Here is a 21,646-nt window from a genome sequence, read left to right as displayed (position 1 = left end):
GTATAATAAATTGATGTAATTTTGTTTGTCTTCTCAGTCAATAGATGAACAGTAGGAGGAAGGGAGAAAATTTGGAACTCAATTCAAAAAAGAATGTTAAAAAAATACAGAAGTTTTTTTTTTTAAAGAAAGCAAAGAAAGGCAGCCCCCACTTTCAAGAAGCTCACATTAGAATAGGAAAGGAATTCTTAAACTGTTCTTTTTTGGCAATCTGGCTGAGCCTATGGACCCCTATGTTTTTAAATTCATGAAAGAAAATACATAGAATTATAAAGGAACAGTCAATGATACAATTCAAGTATTTTTCTTTATGTTCATAAACCCCAGGTCAAGAACACTTTTTTTAGACTTCTGTCGCTGAAAAGTCTAAAGCCACACAAGTGTGATTCAGAGAAAAGTCTTAAATTCTAGTTTTCTGGTTCCAAATCCCATTCCACTATTATTATATTGGACTGTCTTTCCCCTCTCTTCCTCTCACCTTTTATTTGAATTGAAACCAAATTCAAAGTTAATGACAGTTTAAATATAAGGGCTGATTCTGCAAGACAACTCCTATACTGTGTTCTGGGTGAAAATGAGATGATTATTCTTTCTATCTCATTTCTTGTTTTTAAAGTACATTTTTACTAGCTGTTTCTAAATGCTCTGAGTGACTGACAAATTGTGCCCTTCTCTAGCTCCATCATCCAGCATGGTTTATGAAGATATTTAGGGTATGAGGGAAAATAAAGTTGTGTCTGTAAAAATTTATTTTAATTCCACCTTTTTCAAACAAAAATGTCTACTTTTAAAAATTCTTCAAAAAGTCTAATATGACTTTGAATTGAACAGAAAAACTGAACCATTGAAGATAGACTTCTAAAAATATGAAACTCAAATTTCAACTAAATCCCTAATTTACCACAGGAGGGGCTTGACAGGAGAGTAAATTGATTTAAAATGAGGCACCATCCTCCATCTCAACCTTTCTCCCTCTACCCCTGTCTCTATTATGTTTTGGGCTTTTTTCTGGATTGTGCCATTTTAAAAATTTAATTCTAAGTTTTCTTGACCTCAAATGGAGGAAGAAGCCCTATTTCTGAATTGGGGCAAGGTATGTCTTTAACTATAAATGACTTCTAGAAATTTGAGGTTTGTGCTAGTTTGATAGTAATTATATTTCTAATGTAAGGTTAGATCAATTCTACCACTTATTCAGAGCAATAGAAATTACATCTTAAAGATTAGGAAAGATCAGAACTCAGATGTTGCAAAAGCTTGTATCTCTAGATGCTAAAGAATTCTATGCAGGAATTTTGATACATTATTCTAGTCTTGCCATTGCCTCTTTGAGGCAAGGTCTATTCGATGCCATGACCTTCAAAGTGGAAAATAAACTGACCCACCAAACTTGTTATCCTCTCTTCTAGATACTAAACACTTCATGTATTCTTCCTTTAATTTTTGATGATATGTAATAAGAAAGAGAAAGAGTATAAAGTAGGACTGTGTGAAAAAGGACATTCCAAAAGAAGAACAGATTTATAGATTGAAGATTATTGGATTTGGAATCCAAATACTTGAGAGTGAGTCCCAGTTTCACCTTTTAATACTTGTGTGGCCTTGGCCAAATCCCTTTAATCTCTCTGTGTCTTGCTGTCTTCCCCTTTAGAAGTGTAGAGAGTTGCAATGGATGACCTCTAAGACCCCTTTGAGGGCTAAATCTATAAAAAATGAACAGGATTTTATGACCAATTAGATCCAAAGGTCCATGGGGTCATAATTTGACAGGTAGAAGGGTTCTTAGAGGTCATCAAATACAGTCCCCTCATTTTGCAAATAAATAACTTGAAGCCACACTACAGGCTTGAGTTAGGCCCATCCCCAATAATTATTAATAGTAAACTTAAAGATATAAAACATACCACTGGCATCACTATAAATAGGATATGATTAGATTACCGATTATAGTCCTTATTAGACTTGCCATGTTATATAGTTTTTTAGGTTCCAGAAATGGAGGTTTGTTGTGGAAGGCCTAGACAAGCTAAATTCAGAAAGGGTAATCATTCATTTGTTTGTGCCATAGGACAATAAATTTCTTTTGATTTTTCAAATCTGACTACTGAGTTAAAGGTTGTACTCTCCATTGATAGAGTTTGTAGACAGTGCCAAAATCATGTATACTCAAAGTACTGAAATAGCAATATATCATGATTACACTTTGACATAGAATTGCAGGCTTATGTTGAATGATTCCATTTACAAGGAATTCTTTAATATAATACAACTATCTATCATGATCCAGTATATTAAAAATTCAAAAATGGTGGATATTGGAAAAGGAGAAGAAAATATCATATAACATGTGACCAAAGCTCTGACACTTGGAAGGCTAGGTGTTATTTCACTCACATTTGTTTAATTTATCACATCTCTATGCATAAGGCATAAATAAAGAATCTGAGAATTCATCATTTCCTTACACTAATAAAGAAGCCAAGATGTCTATAACTTATTAGATAAGTCCTAGGAAATTACGTAAGGTTTGGTTGTTGTCCTTTATTCTTGAAGAACATCAAAATGACATCACTATGTCAGGGTCAAAGTACAATGTGTCTGACTGTGGCTGATCAGAGCAGTATGACTTTGGAAGGCTCTATCATAGGTCAGGCACAAATAGTCCTTATGAATATTTGGAATGATGTATCTAAATTTGCTCATCTTGTATTTCTTCTGAGCTACCATAATTCTGCTTTACTCATAGAGCACAGCACCTTCTTTATGTGAGCACACCATGCTGGGCAGTTCTGTGCCAGTGTCTCACATGTCTCACAATTAATTTCAAGTTTTTCAGAGACATCTTGAGAGTGTCCTTGTATCTTCTTCTGATCTCTATGTGAGTGCTTGCTTCATCTAAATTCTCCATAAAATAGTCCTAGATAAGTCCTAGGGAGTTACTTGAGGCACATAAAAGTTAAAAGATTGTCCCAGGAATAACCCTCTAATTCATATTATTAGAGGCAAGTATTCCTGATCTCAAACCCTTTCTCCACTAGGTAAGGAATGTTAATCTTTTCTTTTTATATGTATGTTCATTTATTTTTAGTTTTCAACATTTACTTCCACAAAATTTTGAATTCCATATTTTCACCCCATCTTGCCCCTCCCCCACCCCAAGATGGCATGACTTCTGAATACCCCTTCCCCTCGTCTGCCCTCTCTTCTATCTCTCCACCCCCATTTCTTATCCCCTTCCCCTTCTATTTTCCTGTAGGGCAGGATAGATTTCTGTACCTCATATCCTGTATTTCTTATTTCCCAGTTGCATGTGGAAACATTTTTTTTTAAATATTTGTTTTTAAAACTTTGGGTTCCAAATTTTCTCCCTTCCTCCCACCCCACCCACCCTCATTAAAAAGGCAAGTGAGTCAATACAGGCCATACATGTGTAGTTATGCAAAACACTTCCATAGTAGACATGTTGTGAAAACTAACTCTATTTCCCTTAATCCTATCCTGCCCCCCTCATTTATTCTCTTCTTTCTTTTGACCCTGTCCCTCCTCAGAAATACTTGCTTCTGATTACCCCTTTCCCAATCTGCCCTTCTCTCTATCATCCCCCTGCTCTCTTGTCTCCTTCCTCCCCTATTTTCCTGTAGGGTAAGACAGATTTCCATACCCAATTGAGTGTGTATATTATTCCCTCCTTAAGGCAAATACTATGAGAATAAGATTCCCTCATTTCCTCTCACCTTCCTCTGTTTCCCCTCCACTGTAAGAACCTTTTCTTGTCTGTTTTGTGCAAGATAGTGTACCCCATTCTACCTCTTCCTTTCTCCTTCTCTTAATATAATCCTCTCTCACCCCTTAATTTTATTCTCCAGATATCACCCCTTCATCTTCAACTCACCCTGTGCCATCTATCTATCTATCTATCTATCTATCTATCTATCTATCTATCTATCCATCTATGTATCTATCTATGCATACATATAATTTTTCCTCTCCTGCTACCCTAATACTGACAAAGGTCTCATGAGTTATAAATATCATCTTTCCATGCAGGAATATAAACAGTTCAATCTTAATAAGTCTCTTATGATTTCTCTTTTCTGTTTACCTCTTCATGTTCCACTTGAGTCCTGTATTTGAAAGTCACATTTTCTAGTCAGCTCTGGTCTTTTCATCAAGAATGCTTGAAAGTCCTCTATTTCACTGAATGACCAATTTTTTCCCCTGAAGGATTATACTCAGTTTTGCTGGGTAGGGGATTCTTGGTTGTAATCCCTATCTCCTTTGCCCTCTGGAATATTATATTCCATGCCCTCCACTCCCTTAATGTACAAACTGCTAAATATTGTGTTGTCCTAATTGTGTTTCCACCATGCTTGAATTGTTTTTTTCTGGCTGCCTGCAATATTTTCTCCTTGACCTGGGAACTCTGGAATTGGCTACAATATTCCTAGGAGTTTTCCTTTGGGGATCTCTTTCAGGGGGAGATCAGTGTATTCTTTCAATTTCTATTTTGCCCTCTGGTTCTAAAACATCAGGGCAGTTTACCTTGATAATTACTTGAAAGATGGTGTCTAGGCTCTTTTTTTTTGATCATGGCTTTCAGATAGTCCAATAATTTTTAAATTCTCTCTCCTGGATCTATTTCCAAGTCAGTTGTTTTTCCAATGAGATATTTCACATTGTTTTCTAATTTTTCATTCTTTTGGGTTTGTTCTACTGTGTCATGATTTCTCATAAAGTCACTATCTTCCAATTGCTCTATTCTAATTTTTAAGGAAGTATTTTCTTCAGTAAGCTTTTGGACTTCCTTTTGCACTTGGCCAATTTTGCTTTTTAGGGCATTCTTCTCCTCATTGGCTTTTTGGACCTCTTTTGCCATTTGGGTTAGGCTATTTTTCTTTCTTTCTTTCTTTCTTTCTTTCTTTCTTTCTTTCTTTCTTTCTTTCTTTCTTTCTTTCTTTCTTTCTTTCTTTCTTTCTTCTTCCTTCCTTCCTTCCTTCCTTCCTTCCTTCCTTCCTTCCTTCTTCTTCCTTTCTTTTTTTTCTGTTTCTGTCTGTCTGTCTTTCTTTCTTTCTTTCTTTCTTTCTTTCTTTCTTTCTTTCTTTCTTCCTTCCTTCCTTTCTTTCATTAATTTATTTTGATTTATCAACAATCACTTCCATATGCTTTTGAGTTGAAAATTTTCCTCCCCCTTCCTCACCCCCACCCTCTCCAAGACGGCGCACAATCTGATATAAGTTTTACATTTAAAAACCCATTAAACATATTTTCACATTAGTGAAGTTGTAAATAAAAATTAAAACCAATAGGTGGAATCATCAGAAAGATGAAACAAAATTCAACATAAGGTAAAAATAAGTGATAGCAATTTGACTTCCATAGTTCTTTCTTTGGATGTGGACAGCATTTTCCATCCCGAGGCCTCTGGAGATGTCTTAGATCTTCGTAATGCCAAGAAGGGTTCAATTTAACAATTTTAGTCATTGCATAACGTGGCTGTTATTGTGTACAAAGTTCTCTTGGTCCTGCTCACTTCACTCAGCATCAGACCATATAACTCTTCCCAGGTTTTTCTGAAGTCAGCCTGTTCGTCATTTCTTATAGCACAATAGTATTCCATTACATTCATATACCACAACTTGCTCAGCCATTCCCCAACTTGATGGGCATCCTCTCAATTTCCAATTCTTTGCCACCACAAAAAGAGCTGCTATGAATATTTTTGTACATGTGGGTCCTTTTCCCATTTGTTTGACTCTTTGGGATCTAGCCCTAGAAGTGCTATTGCTGGATCAAAGGGTATGCACATTTTTGTAGCCCTTTGGGCATAGTTCCAAATTGTTCTCCAAAATAGTTGGATCATTTCACAACTCCACCAACAATGTATTAGTGTTCCAATTTTCCCACATCTTCTCCAACATTTATCATTTTCCTGTTTTGTCATGTTGGCCAATCTGATAGGTGTGATGTGGTACCTCAGAGTTGTTTTGATTTGCATTTCTCTAATCAATAATGATTTAGAGCATTTTTTCATATGATATAGATGGCTTTAATTTCTTCATCTGAGAACTGTCTGTTCATATCCTTTGACCATTTATCATTTGGGGAATGGCTTGTGTTCTTATAAATTTGTCTTAATTCTCTATATTTTAGAAATGAGGCCTTTATCAGAAAGACTGGTTGTAAAAATTCTTTCCCAATTTTCTACCTTCCTTCTAATCTTAGTTGCATTGGCTTTTTGTGCAAAAACTTTTCAATTTAATGTAATCAAAATTATCCATTTTGCTTTTCATAATGTTCTCTATCTCCTGTTTGGTCATGAATTCTTCTGTTCTCCATAGATCTGATAGGTAAACTATTCCTTGTTCTCCCAGTTTACTTATGGTATCAGCCTTTATATCTAAGTCCTGAACCCATTTTGACTTTATTTTGGTATATGGTGTGAGATTTGGGTCTATGCCTAGTTTCTGCCATACTCTTTTCCAGTTTTCCCAGCAGTTTTTTCAAAGAGTGGGTTCTTATCCCAGAAGCTGGGGTCTTTGGGTTTATCAAATAATAGATTACTATAGTCATTGACTACTGTGTCTTGCATATTTAACCTATTCCACTGATCCACCTCCCCATTTCTTAGCCAGTACCAAGCAGTTTTGATGGTTGCTGCTTTATAATACAATTAAAGATCTGGAATTGCTAGGCCACCTTCCCCTGCATTTCTTTTCATTAGTTCCTTTGATATTCTGGACCTTTTGTTTTTCCAAATGAATCTTGTTATTATTTTTTCTAACTCTATAAAATAATTTTTTGGTAGTTTGATTGGTATGGCACTGAATAAGTAAATTAGCTTAGGTAGGATTGTCATTTTTATTATATTAGCTCGGCCTTGGGTTAGGCTATTTTTCAAGGTGTTATTTTCTTCAGTATTTTTTTGGGTCTCCTTTAGCAAGCTATTGACTTGTTTTTCATGATTTTCTTGCATCACTTTCATTTCTCTTCCCAGTTTTTCCTCTACTTCTCTTACTTGCTTCTCAAAATCCCTTTTGAGCTCTTCCAAGGCCTGGGACAGATTCATATTTTTCTTGGAGGTTTTGGATGTGAGAGCTTTGACTTTGTTGTCTTCTTCTAGTTGTATGTTTTGATCTTCTTTGTCAACAAACCTCTTTTTGCGAGGTTTGCTTATGATCCCAGCCAACTGCTTGAGTTTTAAACTCTTTGTTAAGGTAAAAGTCTGCTTCCAATGTGGAGAATGTACTGTCCCAAGCTTCGGGGGTTTGTATAGCTGTTTTCAGAGATACTTCCAGGGACCTGTAAATTTTCAGTTCTTCCAAGGTGGTATGATAAGAGTTGAGGTGTTTACTCTTTTCTTTGCCTGAGCTCTGGTCTTTGAGTGACCAGCCACAAGCAGTCTTTTCTCCCTTGGAACTGTGAGCAGGGTTTTCTCTCCACCGCCACTACATGCTCCACCACACCAGCAGTCCTCCTCAGCCCAGGACCGCCACCCAGAACTGTGACCCAGATCCAAGCATGGGCAAAGTAAGAGATTCCTGCCTCAGCACCATCAAAGAGATCTCTGCAGTCCCCCTCTGATCATCCACTTGATTCCCCCCTCAGTCTGTGGGCAGAAAGCTCAGGACACAGCCAGCACCCTGGCACCCAAGCTCTGTGCTCTGGGGCTGGCTCTGACCTAGCTCCTCTCTGAGCACCACAGAAACAGACTTTTCCCTCTGACCTTCTAAGTTGTCTTCTGTGCTCATGGATTGAGGAGTCTGGAAGCTGCCACAGCTGCCCTTGATTCAGTCATCTGAGGCCTGCTTCAGGTCACTGCGGCCTGTGCACCCATGCCGAACTGTGATCCTGTTCCCGCCTAGAGCGATATGCCTTTCCAATCAACCATCCAGGCTGTCTTGGGCTGGAAATTTGTTTTACTCTGTCTTTTTGTGGGTTCTGCTGCTTTAGAATTTGTTTAGAGTCATTTTTTATGGATATTTGGAGGGGTTTGGGGGAGAGCTCAAGCAAGTTGCTGCTTTCATGCCACCATCTTGGCTCCACCCCGGAATGTTAACCTTTTCTGAGCCTTTGGGCCTCTTTGGCAATCTAGTGAAACCTATGGAATGTTTTAAAATCTATAAAATACACAGAATTACAAAGGTAAAAAGTTATATTGAAATGATTATCAAAATATTTTTTAAAAAAAATAAGTTTACAGACTCATTTCCAAATGAATAGGAGAGGAGCTGCATCTACTGAAACTAAGTGCTATTATATTCTTGTAGCATATCTGTGCTATGTTAAGGCTGAGTAAACATCCTTTTCTTAACTGCTCAGCCTATTTTTGTCCCAACATCAAATAGCCTTAGTCAGATTGATCCCTAATCCCTGGTTAAAAAAAGGTAGGGGAAGAATAATGCTTCTGGGAGCCAAGATGGTGGAGTAAGTAGTAAGTCACTCTCACTGTCCCATGTTAACCTCTGAAAGCCCAGAAAATATTGCCACAGTAAAAACCCTGGAACAGCTGAACCAGCAAAAAGATAGGGTGGAGCAGTCTAGTAGCCTATGAAGCTTTAGCAATTAACGGAAAAGGACCCTCTTGCCCTGGGGGAGGGGGAGAAGTATAGAACAGGAGGCATCCAAGTAAGCTAGTGGAAAGCCCCACCTCAGCTTACCAGGGGGAGATCCTGAACCCCAAGTGGTACAGCAGGCAAGCAGCAAACACCTGGACCCCAAGATGCCTCAGTATGGATAGTGGAACCAGTAGAAACCAGCTTGGAAAACCACCACATATGATGGCCAAGTCTCCCAGTGCCTCAGCAAAACTCTGGGAAGTGCAGTTCCAAAGATGAAAGCCCCAGGTAGAGAAACATCCTGCTTCAGTGAAACATTCCAGTGAGCAGGCAACCTTCAGAGGCCAGCCTACCCAATCCTACCCCTAGAATTCCAGTGTTGCTGATTCCAGCTCAACACCAGGTAACCTGCCAGAACCCTACAGCCTCCAACTGCCAGCATGGGAGGCCCCAGCACAAAAAGCCAGTGACCAGGCCCCAGACTCCCAACACAAGAAGCTTGGGTCAGTGCCCCCTGCTCCACAGCAGAAGAGCTCAGTCTTTTTAATGGTCAGTTAATAAGCAAACATCATGAGCAAAAAGAAATGTAATATAGATTCTTATTATGGGAACAGTGAAGATCAAGGCAGGAATTCTAAAGAGGACAACATTGTCAACAAACCCACATCTGGAACCTAAAAGGAAAGCCTTCTTGGAAGAGCTCAAGAAGGATTTTAAAAGTCAAAAAGAGAGGTGGAAAAAAAATTGGGAAAAGAAATGAGGGGGTACACAGGAGAGAGTCAATAGCTTAGAAAAGGAAGGACAAAAATTAACTGAAGAAAACAACTCCTTAAGAAGAAGAATTAGCCAAACAGAAAAGGACACACAAAAACTCACTTCCTTAAAAAATAAAATGGTCCAAATTGAAGTACAAAATCTAATACAAGAAACCAATTTGTTAAAAATTAGAATTGGGCAAATGAAAGGTAATGACTCTAATGGAGAGCAAGAATCAGTCAAACAGAAACAAAAGAATGAAAAAATAGATGAAAATGTAAACTACCTCCTTGGTAAAACAACTGACCTGAAAGAGATCCAAGAGAGACAATTTAAAAATTACTGGTCTACTTGAAAATCAGGATGAAAAAAAGAGCCTGGATAGCAACTTTCAGGAAATCATCAAAGAAAACTGCCTTGAGGTCCTAGAACTATAGGGTAAAATAGCAATAGAAAGAATCCACTCATCAACTCTTGAAAGAGATCCCAAATTGAAAACACCAAGGAATATAGTAGCCAAATTCCAAAATTACCAGGTCAAAGAGAAAATACTGCAAGCAGCCAGAAAGAAAATGTTAAATATCATGGAACCACAGTGAGGATTATGCAGGACATTGCAACTTCTACATTAAAAGATCTTAGAGATGGCATATGATATTCCCTAAGGCATCGGAGCTTGGATTACAACCAAGGATCAACTACCCAGCAAAAATATTCATGATCTTTTAGGGAGGAGATGGACATTCAAAGAAATAGGAGACTTACTAACCTTCCTGATAAAAAGACCAGAGCTCAACAGAAGATTTGATCTTCAAATACAAGACTCAAAAGAGACATAAAAAGGTAAAGGGGACAGAAAAAATAACATGTTATTAATAAGAGAAAATTGTTTACATCCCTATAAGGGAAGATGATGCTTACAACTCTTGAGAACTGTATTGTTATTACACCATTTTAAAGGAGTATACATAGAGGGGGTGGGTATAAGTTGACTTTGATGTAATGATAAAAAAAAATCCAGTCAAGTGGGTTAAATGGATCTAAGTAAATGGATTAATCTAATCTAACTAAGAAAATGTACTGAGAGAAAAAGAAAGGAGGAGGCAAACAAGGATAAATTACATTACAGGAAAAGGCGCAAAAACCTATTACAGTAGAGGGAAAGAAGAGAGGGAAATGGGCATTGCTTGAACCTTACTCTCATCAGATTTGTCTCAAGGAGGGAACAACATAATTAATTAGGTATAGAAATCTAACTTGCCTTATAGGCAGTAGGAGGAAAAAGGGGAAAGAAAATGGAGGGGGGATATAAGGAAGGGAAGGAGTAGTAAGGGTAAAGGGGAAGAAGAGGAAAGGGGCTAATACAAGGGAGGCAGGGCTGAGGGAAGTGATGGTCAAAAGCAAAACACTGGTGAGGAGAGAAAGGAAGAAAGGAGAAAGCAAAGCATAAACAGGGGGGAAATAGGATGGAGAGAAAGACACAGATAGTAATCATAACTGTGAATGTGAATGGGATGAGTTCTCTCATAAAATAGAAGTGGATAGCAGAATGGATTAAAAACCATAATCCTACAATATGTGGTTTACAGGAAACACATTTGAAACAGAGGGACACACACAAGGTAAAGGTAAAAGGCTGGAGTAGAATATATTATACTTCAGCTGAAGTTAAAAAAAAAAGCAGGGGTGGCAATCCTGATCTCAGACAAACCGAAAGCAAAAATAGATACAATCAAAAGAGATAAGTAAGGAAACTATATCCTGCTAAAAGGCACCATAGACAATGAAGTAATATCATTACATATATGCACTGAGTGGTAGAGCATCCAAATTCTTAGAGGAGAAGTTAAGTGAGTTACAGGAAGAAATAGACAGCAAAACTATACTAGTGGGGGACTTCAACCTCCTCCTCTCTGAACTAGATAAATCTAACCACAAAATAAACAAGAAAGAAGTTAAGGAGGTGAATAAAATATTAGAAAAGTTAGGTATGGTAGACCTCTGGAGAAAACTGAATGGGGATAGAAAGCAATATAATTTTTTCTTAGCAGTACATGGTATAAAAATTGACCATGTACTAGGGCATAAAAATCTCACAATCCAGTGCAGAAAGGCAGAAATATTAAATGCATCCTTTTCAGATCACAATGCAATAAAAATTATATGTAATAAGTGGCCATGGAAATGTACAGTAAAAAATAATTGGAAACTACTAATCTAATCCTAAAAAATAAATGGTTCAAACAACAAATTACAGGGAAAAATCAATAACTTCATTCAAGAGAATTACAATAATGAGACAACAATACAATAATGAGACTTATGGGATGCAGAGAAAGCAGTTCTTAGGGGAAGTTTTGTATCTCTAAATGAATACATGAATAAAATGGAGAAAGAGGAGGTCAATGAATTGGGAATGCAACAAAAAAAACCTAGAAAAAGGAACAAATTAAAAATCCTCAATTAAACATCAAATTAGTAATACTGAAAACCAAAGGAGAGATCAATAAAATTGAAATTAAGAAAACTACTGAACTAACAAATAAAACTAAGAGCTGGTTTTATGGGGAAAAAAACAGTAAAATAGATAAAACTTTGTTAATTTAATTTTTTTTTAAAAAGAAGAAAACCAATTTACCAATACCAAAAATGAAAAAGATGAATCCACCACCAAGGAAGAGGAAATTAAAATAATAATTAGCAATTATTTTGCCCAACTGTATGCCAATAAATTTGACAATCTTAGTGAAATGGATGAATATTTACAAAAATATAAATTGCCCAGGTTAACAGAAGAGGAAGTAAAATACTTAAATAACCTCATCTCAGAAAAAGAAATTGAACAAGCCATTGATGAACTACTCAGGAAAAAATCTCCAGTGCCAGATAGATAGGTTTACAAGCGAATTCTATCAAACATTTAAAGAACAATTAATTCCAATACTATATGGGCTGTTTGGGAAAATAGGTGAAGGAGTCCTGCTAAATTCTTTTTACGATATAGATATGTTACTGATACCTAAACTGGGAAGAGTCAAAACAGAGAAAGAAAATTATAGACCAATTTCCCTAATAAATACAGATGTGAAAATTTTAAATAAGTTATTAGCAAATAGATCATGGCAACTTATCACAAGAATAATACACCATGACTAGGTAGAATTTATACCAGAAATGCAGGACTGGTTCAATATTAGGAAAACTATGAGCACAATCAACAACAAAACTAACAGAAACCTCAATAGATGCAGAAAAAAGCTTTTGACAAAATACAACACCCATTCCTATTAAAAACACTAGAGAGCATAGGAATAAATGGATTCCCCCTTTAAAATGATAACTACTGTCTACCTAAAACATTCAACAAGCATCATATGTAAAGGGGACAAGCTAGAAACATTTCCAGTAAAATTGGGGATGAAATAAGGATGTCCATTTTTGCCACTGTTATTCAGTATGGTAATGGAAACTTCAGCTTTAGCAATAAGAGAACTAAAAGAAATTGAAGGTATTAGAATAGGCAAAGAAGAAACAAAGCTATCACTCATTGCAAATGATATGATGGCATACTTAGAGAGTCCTAGAGAATCAAGTAAAAAACTACTTGAAATAATAAACAACTTTAGGAAAGTTGCAGGCTATAAAATAAACCCACGTAAATCATTGGCATTTCTATATATTGCCAGCAAAGCTCAACAGCAAGAAATAGAAAGATAAATTCCATTTAAAGTTACTGTAGACATTGTAAAATATTTAGGATTCTACCTACCAAATCAAACCCAGGAACTATATGAACACAATTACAAAACAATTTTCACACAAATAAAGTCAGATCTAAATAATTGGAAAAACATCAGTTGCTCATGGGTAGGCCAAGCTAATACAATAAAAATGGCAATTCAATTAATTAATTCAATTACTCAATTAATTTACTTATTCAGTGCCACATCAGTCAAACTACCAAAAATTATTTTGTACAACTAGAAAAAATAATAACAAGATTCATTGGAATAACAATATGCCTAGAATATCAAAAGAACTAATGAAAAGAAATGCAGGGGAAGGTGGCCTACCTGTTCCAGATCTTAAATTATACCATAAAACAGGAATTATCAAAACTATGTGGTACTAACTAAGCAATAGAGTGGTGGATCAGTGGAATAGGATAGGTATGTAAGACACAGGAGTCAATGACTATAGTAATCTACTGTTTGATAAATCCAAAGACCCCCCCCTCCTGGGATAAGAACTCACTATTTGACAAAAACTGCTGGGAAAACTGGGAAAGATTATGACAGGAAACTAGGCATAGACCAAAATTTCATACCATATGCCAAAATAAAGTCAAAATGGGCTCATCATTTTTATATAAAAGCTGATACTGTAAGCAAACTTGGGAAAGCAAGGAAAAGTTTACCTGTCAGATTTATGGAGAACAGAAAAATTCATGACCAAACAGGAGATAGGCAACATTACAAAATGCAACTGGGAAATAAGATATACAGGCAATGGGGCACAGAAATCTATCCTACTCTACAGGAAAATAGAAAGGGAAGGGGATAAGTGAAGGGGAGAGAGATAGAAGGGAGGGCAGATTAGGGGAAGGGGTATTCAGAATGAATGCCATCTTAGGGTGGGGAGAAAATTTGGAACTCAAAATCTTGTGAAAATGAATGTTGAAAACTAAAAACAAATTAAAAAAAAGAAAAGAAAGAAAAAATGTTCTAAATCACTTTTGATTAGAGAAATACAAATCAAAATAACTCTGAGGTACTACCTCATACCTATCAGATTGGCCATCATGACAAAACAGGAAAATGATATATATTGGAGAAGATGTGGGAAAATTGGAACACTAATGCATTGTTGGTGGAGTTGTGAAATGATCCAACCATCTTGGAGAGCAATTTGGAACAGTGCCCAAAGGACTATATAAATGTGCATACTCTTTGACCCAGCAATAGCACTTCTAGGGCTGTATCCCAAAGAGATCATACAAATAGGAAAAGGACCCATATATACAAAAATATTTATAGCAGATCTTTTTTTGTGGTGGGAAAGAATTGGAAATTGAAGGGATGCCATCATTGGGGAATGGCTGAACAAGTTGTGGCATATGAATGTAGTGGAACTCTATTGAGCAGGCCGACTTCAGAAAAACCTGGAAAGACTTATATGAATGGATGCCAAGTGAAGTGAGAAGAACCAGGAGAATGTTATACACAGTAACAGCCACGTTGTGCAATAACTGACATTGATAGAATTAACCCTTCTCAACAATGCAAGGATCTAAAGACATCTCCAAAGATCTCATGATGGAAAATATCCAAGGAAAGAACTATGGAGTTTGAATGCAGATTGAAGCATATTATTTGCTTTCTCTTTTTGTTTTGTTTTATTTTGTTTCTTCTTTCTCATATTTCCTCCCATTCATTCTATTTCTTCTTTACAACATAACTAATGTGAAAATATGCTTAATAAGAATGTATATGTAAAGCCTATATCAGATTGCATGTCATCTTGGGGAGGGTGAAGGGGAGAGAGGTGGAGAAAATTTAAAACTCAAAAGCTTATGGAAATGAATGTTGAAAACTAAAAATAAATTTTAAAAAAAAGAATTCACTTGTTAAAAAAAAAACCACAAATCCCAATGAAGAACCCTTTGAATTAGGCAATGTTGGCTCAGTAAGGCAGAATTTAAAAAATATGACTTGTTTTTTCAAAACGTTGTCTATAGTTTCAGGGAGTTTTCTTTAAAAAAAAAAGTTTTTGAATAGAGTACTTCTTGAATATTGGTGCTTAGAGGGGAGGCTTCAGTGAAGTCCTCAGAGCTCAAGATGATCCAAAGCTTATTTGATGGAGAGGTGCGTAAATCCCCAAGGAGTATTATGTCGAAAGAGCCAAATGAAGGGGATTATGAGTGGGTTATCCTCAACTGTCAGTCTTCTGGCCCCACTTACTGGGAGTTGTAAGCAGCATGGCCCAATAAAAGAATATCGCCTTTGAAGTCAAAAGCCATGAATTTAAATTCTAACTCTGTCACTTAAAAAGTTGTTAAACTCAGTCAATTAATCTCTCTGGGCCTCAGTTTCCTCACCTGTAAAATGAGATTGCACTAGATGACCTCTTAGGTGCCTTACATATTGTTGTATAGAGGAATTCTTGGTCTCCTGCATTTGGACTAGAGGGCCTCTGGGGTACTTGCTAGCTTTCTGATTTGGGACGTAACTTCCCTTGTCACCTTACCAGTGATTACCTTTGTCACTACTGAGATATATTTGACTGTATTTTTTCAAACCTGGTTACCTTTTCAACGTTTGTCTCATGTTGGGTATGGATTTCCAAATAATATAAAAAAGCACCCCAGGGAAAGTAAACACTTGGTGATTTTTCAGGCCTGCCACACATTCTCCTACATGTACAGGATATGTGAACTGTACAACCAATGTTGGTGGACCATTAGGGAAGTTTTACTTATATTTTATAATGACTTTTATTGCTGCAAGATAACTTCCTAAATCCCAATACACCTCTGAAAAACCACTTATGGGAAAAATGCTGAGTTAAAACCTAGTGGAAGAACATTCATCTATCAGCAATTTTTCTCCCTTTGTTTAGAATGAGACCATACTAATCATCCTCCAGCAATGAGGCATATGAGGAACAGACATATTCTTTGTGGTGGGTCTCCAGATAGCTTGGAGTGAACTTGCCAATTATAAATGTTTGCCATGCTTGGGAACCTGGAAAAGGTCAGACTAGGAGTTGTTTTCTTTTTTTGATCCTTACAATAAATATGAGAGTTAGTTGCAAGTAAATACATGTCCAAAGAAGTGACATTTGCATGTGGGCTCTGGAATGTGTCAACAGCTGGCATAATATTTCTTTCTCCACCCTTTCTTAGAATTCTCTTTGTCATTTCTTGAAGCCAAATAGAAACTCCCGGGGCAACACATCAGGATCTCATTAGCATGATGGCATAGCAGAAAAAACATAGAATCAAATGCTGTTAACACCTGGATTAGGCCTCTCTCTGCTACTCGGTAGTTGCATGGCCTTTTGAGCATATGCACTGGGCTTTAGTTTTCTCATTTCTAAAGTCAGAGTCATTATATTCAAACTACAAACTTCACAGAGTTGTTGTCACAGTGCCTGGCACACAGTAGGTGCTTAATAAATGTTTATTGATTAATTGATTGATTGATTGATCTGTCAATCTGAAGGACTACATAAATGTGAGTTATCTGGAAGGCACTGCACTATGGTGCTGAGAATGAGAGCCGACAATTATGTGGTGCTTTAAACTTTGTAAAACATTTTATTCATCATCTTATTTGATTCTTGTTCTAATTTGTGAGATGTATTATAATGCAAAAGATTATTATATATTAAAATTATTATATATAATCATATAATGTATATTATAATTATATATCATGTAATGAATATCATAACCATTATAATTATTGTATTATATATTAAATTATTAAAATTATATATCATATAATGTGCATTATAATTGTATATCATATAATGTACATTACAACCATTATAAATTATAACCTTACAATACTATACAACCTTATTATAATGTTATTATATATAACCTTACAATATATAATAATATTACAATAATGTTATAATGCTGGGCAGCTAGGTGGCACAGTGAATAGAGTACCGGGCACCGTATTTCTGAATTCAAATCTGTCCTCAAACTAGCTATGTGACTTTGGGCACTTCAGTTTTCTTATCTGTAAGATCAGCTGGAGAAGGAAATGGCAAACCACTCCAATATCTTTGCCAAGAAAACCCCAAGTGGGGTCACAAAGAGTCAGACATGACTGAAATGACTGAACAACGGTGTTATAATATAGCAGAATAGGATGCAGCATCATTATTATCATCCTCCTTGTGTCAGTGAATGTCTGAGGTGAGATTTGAATTTAGGTTTTCTTCAGTCCAAGTGGAACTCTCTACCTCTCACTCCATGCCACCTTAAGCAAGTTACATAACCTCTCTGATGCTATTTGTATAATTACGAAACAAAGTTTGTAATAGATACACCCCATGGTACTTGTGAGGATCAAAAGAGATAATGTGCATTACTTCATTTTAGAAATTGTAAAGTGCTTGACCTAATGGGAGATTTTGTTATCACGTGGCTTTCATGTTGGTACTGTTTCTTATTAAAGCATTATCTTAGTACAGATGTATTTGACATTGTTGTAAAAGGCTTCAATATGCTTGGAGAATGAGCGATGTAATTATTGTACTAGGAAAATACCTGAATTCAGAATGGAGGGTGAGGAGTGGGTAAAGAATTAGTCCCTGGATAGTAAATAGCCTGTGGTTTTCGTTTGGCTGCTTCTGTGAAATGCCTCGAATCTCTGGAACTAATCAGTATTATTTGAAGAGAATATTTTCAGACAGCTGCTTTAAAACTATCCTTATCTCTGATTAATCTCTCTATTGACTTTATTTTGCTAATATTGTTTTAAATATTCTTTTTAGCATGATGGCCTTTTGTCAACACAAATTCTATTTGGTCAAGTATCTTGTCATTTACAATAAATGTGACATTTGGGAAGTTGATTCTTGCTTGCTAGTGTGCTGTCAGGTTGTAATGACTTAACTCTTCACAGAATCTGTAACTTCTCTGGGCCCAGGACATTGAGCTATTGTGGTATGGACTTTCACAGGTAACAGTTTTCAAGAGTCCTTTGACCTCTTCCCCACTTTCTTTCCTTTTTTCATCCTCTTCCCTCTTTTTTTATCCTTTCTCTCTTTCTTATATATAGAATACCATTTTGGACTCAGACTCAGGAACACTTGAACTAACAGTGTGACTCACTAAACTTGCCTCAACATCAGTTTCCTAATCTGAAAAATGGGGATAGTAATAGTACTGAGTTTTTGTGAGGATAAAATATGGTAATGTGTGTAAAACAATTTGTAAGCCTTAGCATCATATATAAATTTATCTATTATTATTTTTCCCTCACCTACTTTTCTGGACCTCTTAGACTTTACCCTCCTCCACATTCTCTGTGATGGAATGACACTGGCCTCTTTGCTGTTCCTCCAAAAAGATACTATTTCCTAACATTGTGTATTTTCACTAGCTGTCTCCTATGCCTGGAATGCTCTCCATCTTCGTTCATGGCCCTTGGCTTCCCTGGCTTCCTTCAGGTCTCAGTTAAAATTCTGCCTTCTGCAAGAAATCTTTACTTCGTACCTCAATTTTAATGCCTTCCCTCTGAGTTTATCTCCAATTCATACTGTGCATGTATCTTCTTTGTGCATAGTTATTTGCATGATGTCTCTTCCATTAGATTGTGAGTTCTCTAAGGGAAAGGAAAGGACTCATTTTCTCTTTCATTGTATCCTCAGTTCCTGAAATATGGTAAATGCTTAATAAATACTTTTTTAGTTGACATGGCAAACTATCCCTTTAAAAAAATAAAAAGCAAAAACAAAATCCCCAACAGAATAATTTTGAGAGATGGATTAGAAAAATTATAAGAAAATATCCCTGAAGCAAATGTGTTCTAAATTTTATTTTATAGATATTTATGTCTCTGTGTTTTACTTTCCCAGTCTGTAAAATGGTGGAGTTGGTTGATCTCTGCAGTCCTTTCCATCTCTCTATCTACCCTCAGCAAGCCTTTAATAAAAGCTTGTTGAATGACTGACAAAATAAAGAAAGAGAAATGAAGATAGCAAGAAAGGAAGAAATTTTCTTTTCTTCTTAACATTTCTTTTTCTTTCATCCCACCTATATCCAATATACCTATATCCAATTGCTAATATTACTCATTGTAATCATGACCACAACATGAAGTTGTACAATATTACACAGGTTTTTACAGACATTTTTCAATCCTCACAACAAACATATGAGGTAATTTGAAAAGAAATTTTTTTCCCTGTGTTCACAATAAACTGCAGAGTTGGAACCTAATCCCATGTCTTCTATTTTGAAATTGTATGAAAGGCTGTATTGTGTGACTTCAGACAAGTCACTTAAACATCTTTCCTCATATATAAAATGAGAGGCTTGGACTAGGTGATAGTTCAGTTTAACACATTATCCTTTGCTGTGCTAAAACTCCATAATACTGTGATTCATTCCAATATACTTTCTTTACAGTGAAACAATTATTGATAAGTTTAGGTCCAAGATTCTGCATCTGAGAAATTCTGAAATATTATGCCCTACAGTTGTTTTTTCACTTGGCAATGTTTTGGAGCTTTTTGTTTTTTTATGCTAGAAGAAATTACATCATGTTATTTATCTTAGGAATTAATCAAAAGAAAGCATCCCCACCCAAAGATGATTGTATAATTTCAATGACAACTACTTTTTAATGTTTCTCCTCAGAGAAGCTTCTGTTTTCCAAAAGTTGAAATATATTGATGGTGAATCTTTTGCTGTGTCTCAGGATGTGTCCACTATTCATTTTGATAGAAAAAAAATACCATGATATATCCTGGAATAACATAAGATTGCAGGTGCTCTCTGTACCTAGTTTCATTATGTAAGAGACTGCTTCCAATCAGATGCTGCTTACAAATGTAGGAACTAAGTTTGAGTCTGACACTCAGAACGTGTGTGACCTTGGACAAATCAATCAATATTTCTGAGCCTTAATTTACTCATTTGCAAAACTAGTGCATTGGGTTAGATGCATTCTAAGTTCATATCAAAGTGTTATGATCAAAAGAAATCAAGACAAAATATCTGCTTTTGGCCCCACTGGTGCTTATGTTTACTAGACGTAATATGCTTAATATTTTCCTACTCCATGTTTCCACTATAAAACAAAACACCCTTTGAAAAAGCTTGCCCCACCTTTTCTGTCTCCCATTGCTGGAGGAGCAGGCCACCATCATGAATGACACTGTAACCATCAGAACCAGGAAGTTCATGACAAACAGACTTCTTCAGTGTAAACAGATGGTTATAGATGTCCTTCATCCTGGAAAGGCCACAGTGCCCAAAACTGAAATTCGAGAAAAACTGGTCAAGACAACTCCGGACTTCATTTTTGTCTTTGGATTCAGAACCCATTTTGATGGTGGCAAAACAACAGATTTTGACATGATTTGTGATTCCCTTGACTATGCAAAGAAAAATGTACCAAAGCACAGACTTGCAAGGCATGGCCTGTATGTGAAGAAAAAGACATCAAGAAAACATTGAAAGGAATGCAAGAACGGAATGAAGTCAGGGGTACTGCAAAGGCAAATGTTGGTGCTGGCAAAAAGAAGAAATAAAAGGCACTATGGGTGATGTTTATCCATGAAGATAATTTTTCCTTAGAGCATAAATAAACTATGTAAAAACTTCAAAAATAAAAAATAAATAAAATAAAATAAAAAAGCCTGCCCTTTAAAATATATTAAGTGACTTAGCCAAGTACTAGATAGAGCCAGAATTCAGGACAGCTCTTCTGACTTCTGGTTGGGAACATCATCATCATCAAAATCATTGTCATTAGTAGCTGACTTTATATAGAAATTAAAACCCCCTTCTTTCAACATCACAAATTAATTGTAAGTAAACTGACTTATCTTGGGGATTTCTCTGGCATTATGTAGTGGAAATAAACTACATTGCAATTTAAATCTGATTCTCCTGTTCTGACTTGAATGTATAGCATAAACATATGTTTCTCAAGTAGCAGAACTTGAAAAATGAGTTCATCTTCATACTTCTGTCATAGACACTGACAAATTTTAAAACATTACCAAGCATTAACTGTGACCTCTCATCTAGAATTTATTATCTGACTATGCTCTATACTTTCCAGGGATGTATACCCAGATGATGAGGTTAACGTACATATTGTCAGAGCTAGCTCAGTGTTTAGGAAGCTCTGAAGAAAAGTGTGAGAGTTAAGATGTATTAGCCTGTCTACCAAACTGAAGGTCTACAGACCTTTTGTGCTGACCTTTATATTTATTTTTATATGCCTGGGCATGCCAGGAAATTGAATTGCTTCCATTTGAATTGACTTAGGAAGATTCTGAAGATCACCTGGCAAGATAAGGTACCAGACACTGAGGTCCTTTTATAAAATCCTTTAAAATTTTTTCACAATTTTAAAAAAAAAATTATGAGTTCCAAATTCTATTCTTCTTTCCCTTCCCTCCCCACTTTCTGGGACAGTAAGCAATGAGATATAGGTTATACATGTGCAATTATGTAAAACATTTCCATATTAGTAATTTTGTGCAAGAAGACTTGAATAAAAGAAAAAAAACAAAAGAAAGAAGGTGAAAATTAGCATGCTTAATTCTGTACTCAGTCAATGTCAGTTCTTTCTCTGGAG

General features: G+C 36.0%; 1 pseudogene; it reads left to right on the top strand.

Annotated features, from left to right (window-relative positions):
• The first annotated feature begins 20,202 nt into the window (after nt 1-20,202).
• Nucleotides 20,203-20,514, top strand: LOC110200925 (small ribosomal subunit protein eS24 pseudogene; annotated as a pseudogene).
• Nucleotides 20,515-21,646: the final 1,132 nt, after the last annotated feature.

This window comes from Phascolarctos cinereus, unplaced genomic scaffold (genome assembly GCF_003287225.1).
Source record: "Phascolarctos cinereus isolate Bilbo 61053 unplaced genomic scaffold, phaCin_HiC Scaffold_9;HRSCAF=440, whole genome shotgun sequence".
NCBI classification, from domain to species: Eukaryota; Metazoa; Chordata; class Mammalia; order Diprotodontia; family Phascolarctidae; genus Phascolarctos; species Phascolarctos cinereus.
Note: the sequence above shows the minus strand (reverse complement) of the source record. Positions and strands in the feature narration are given on the sequence as shown.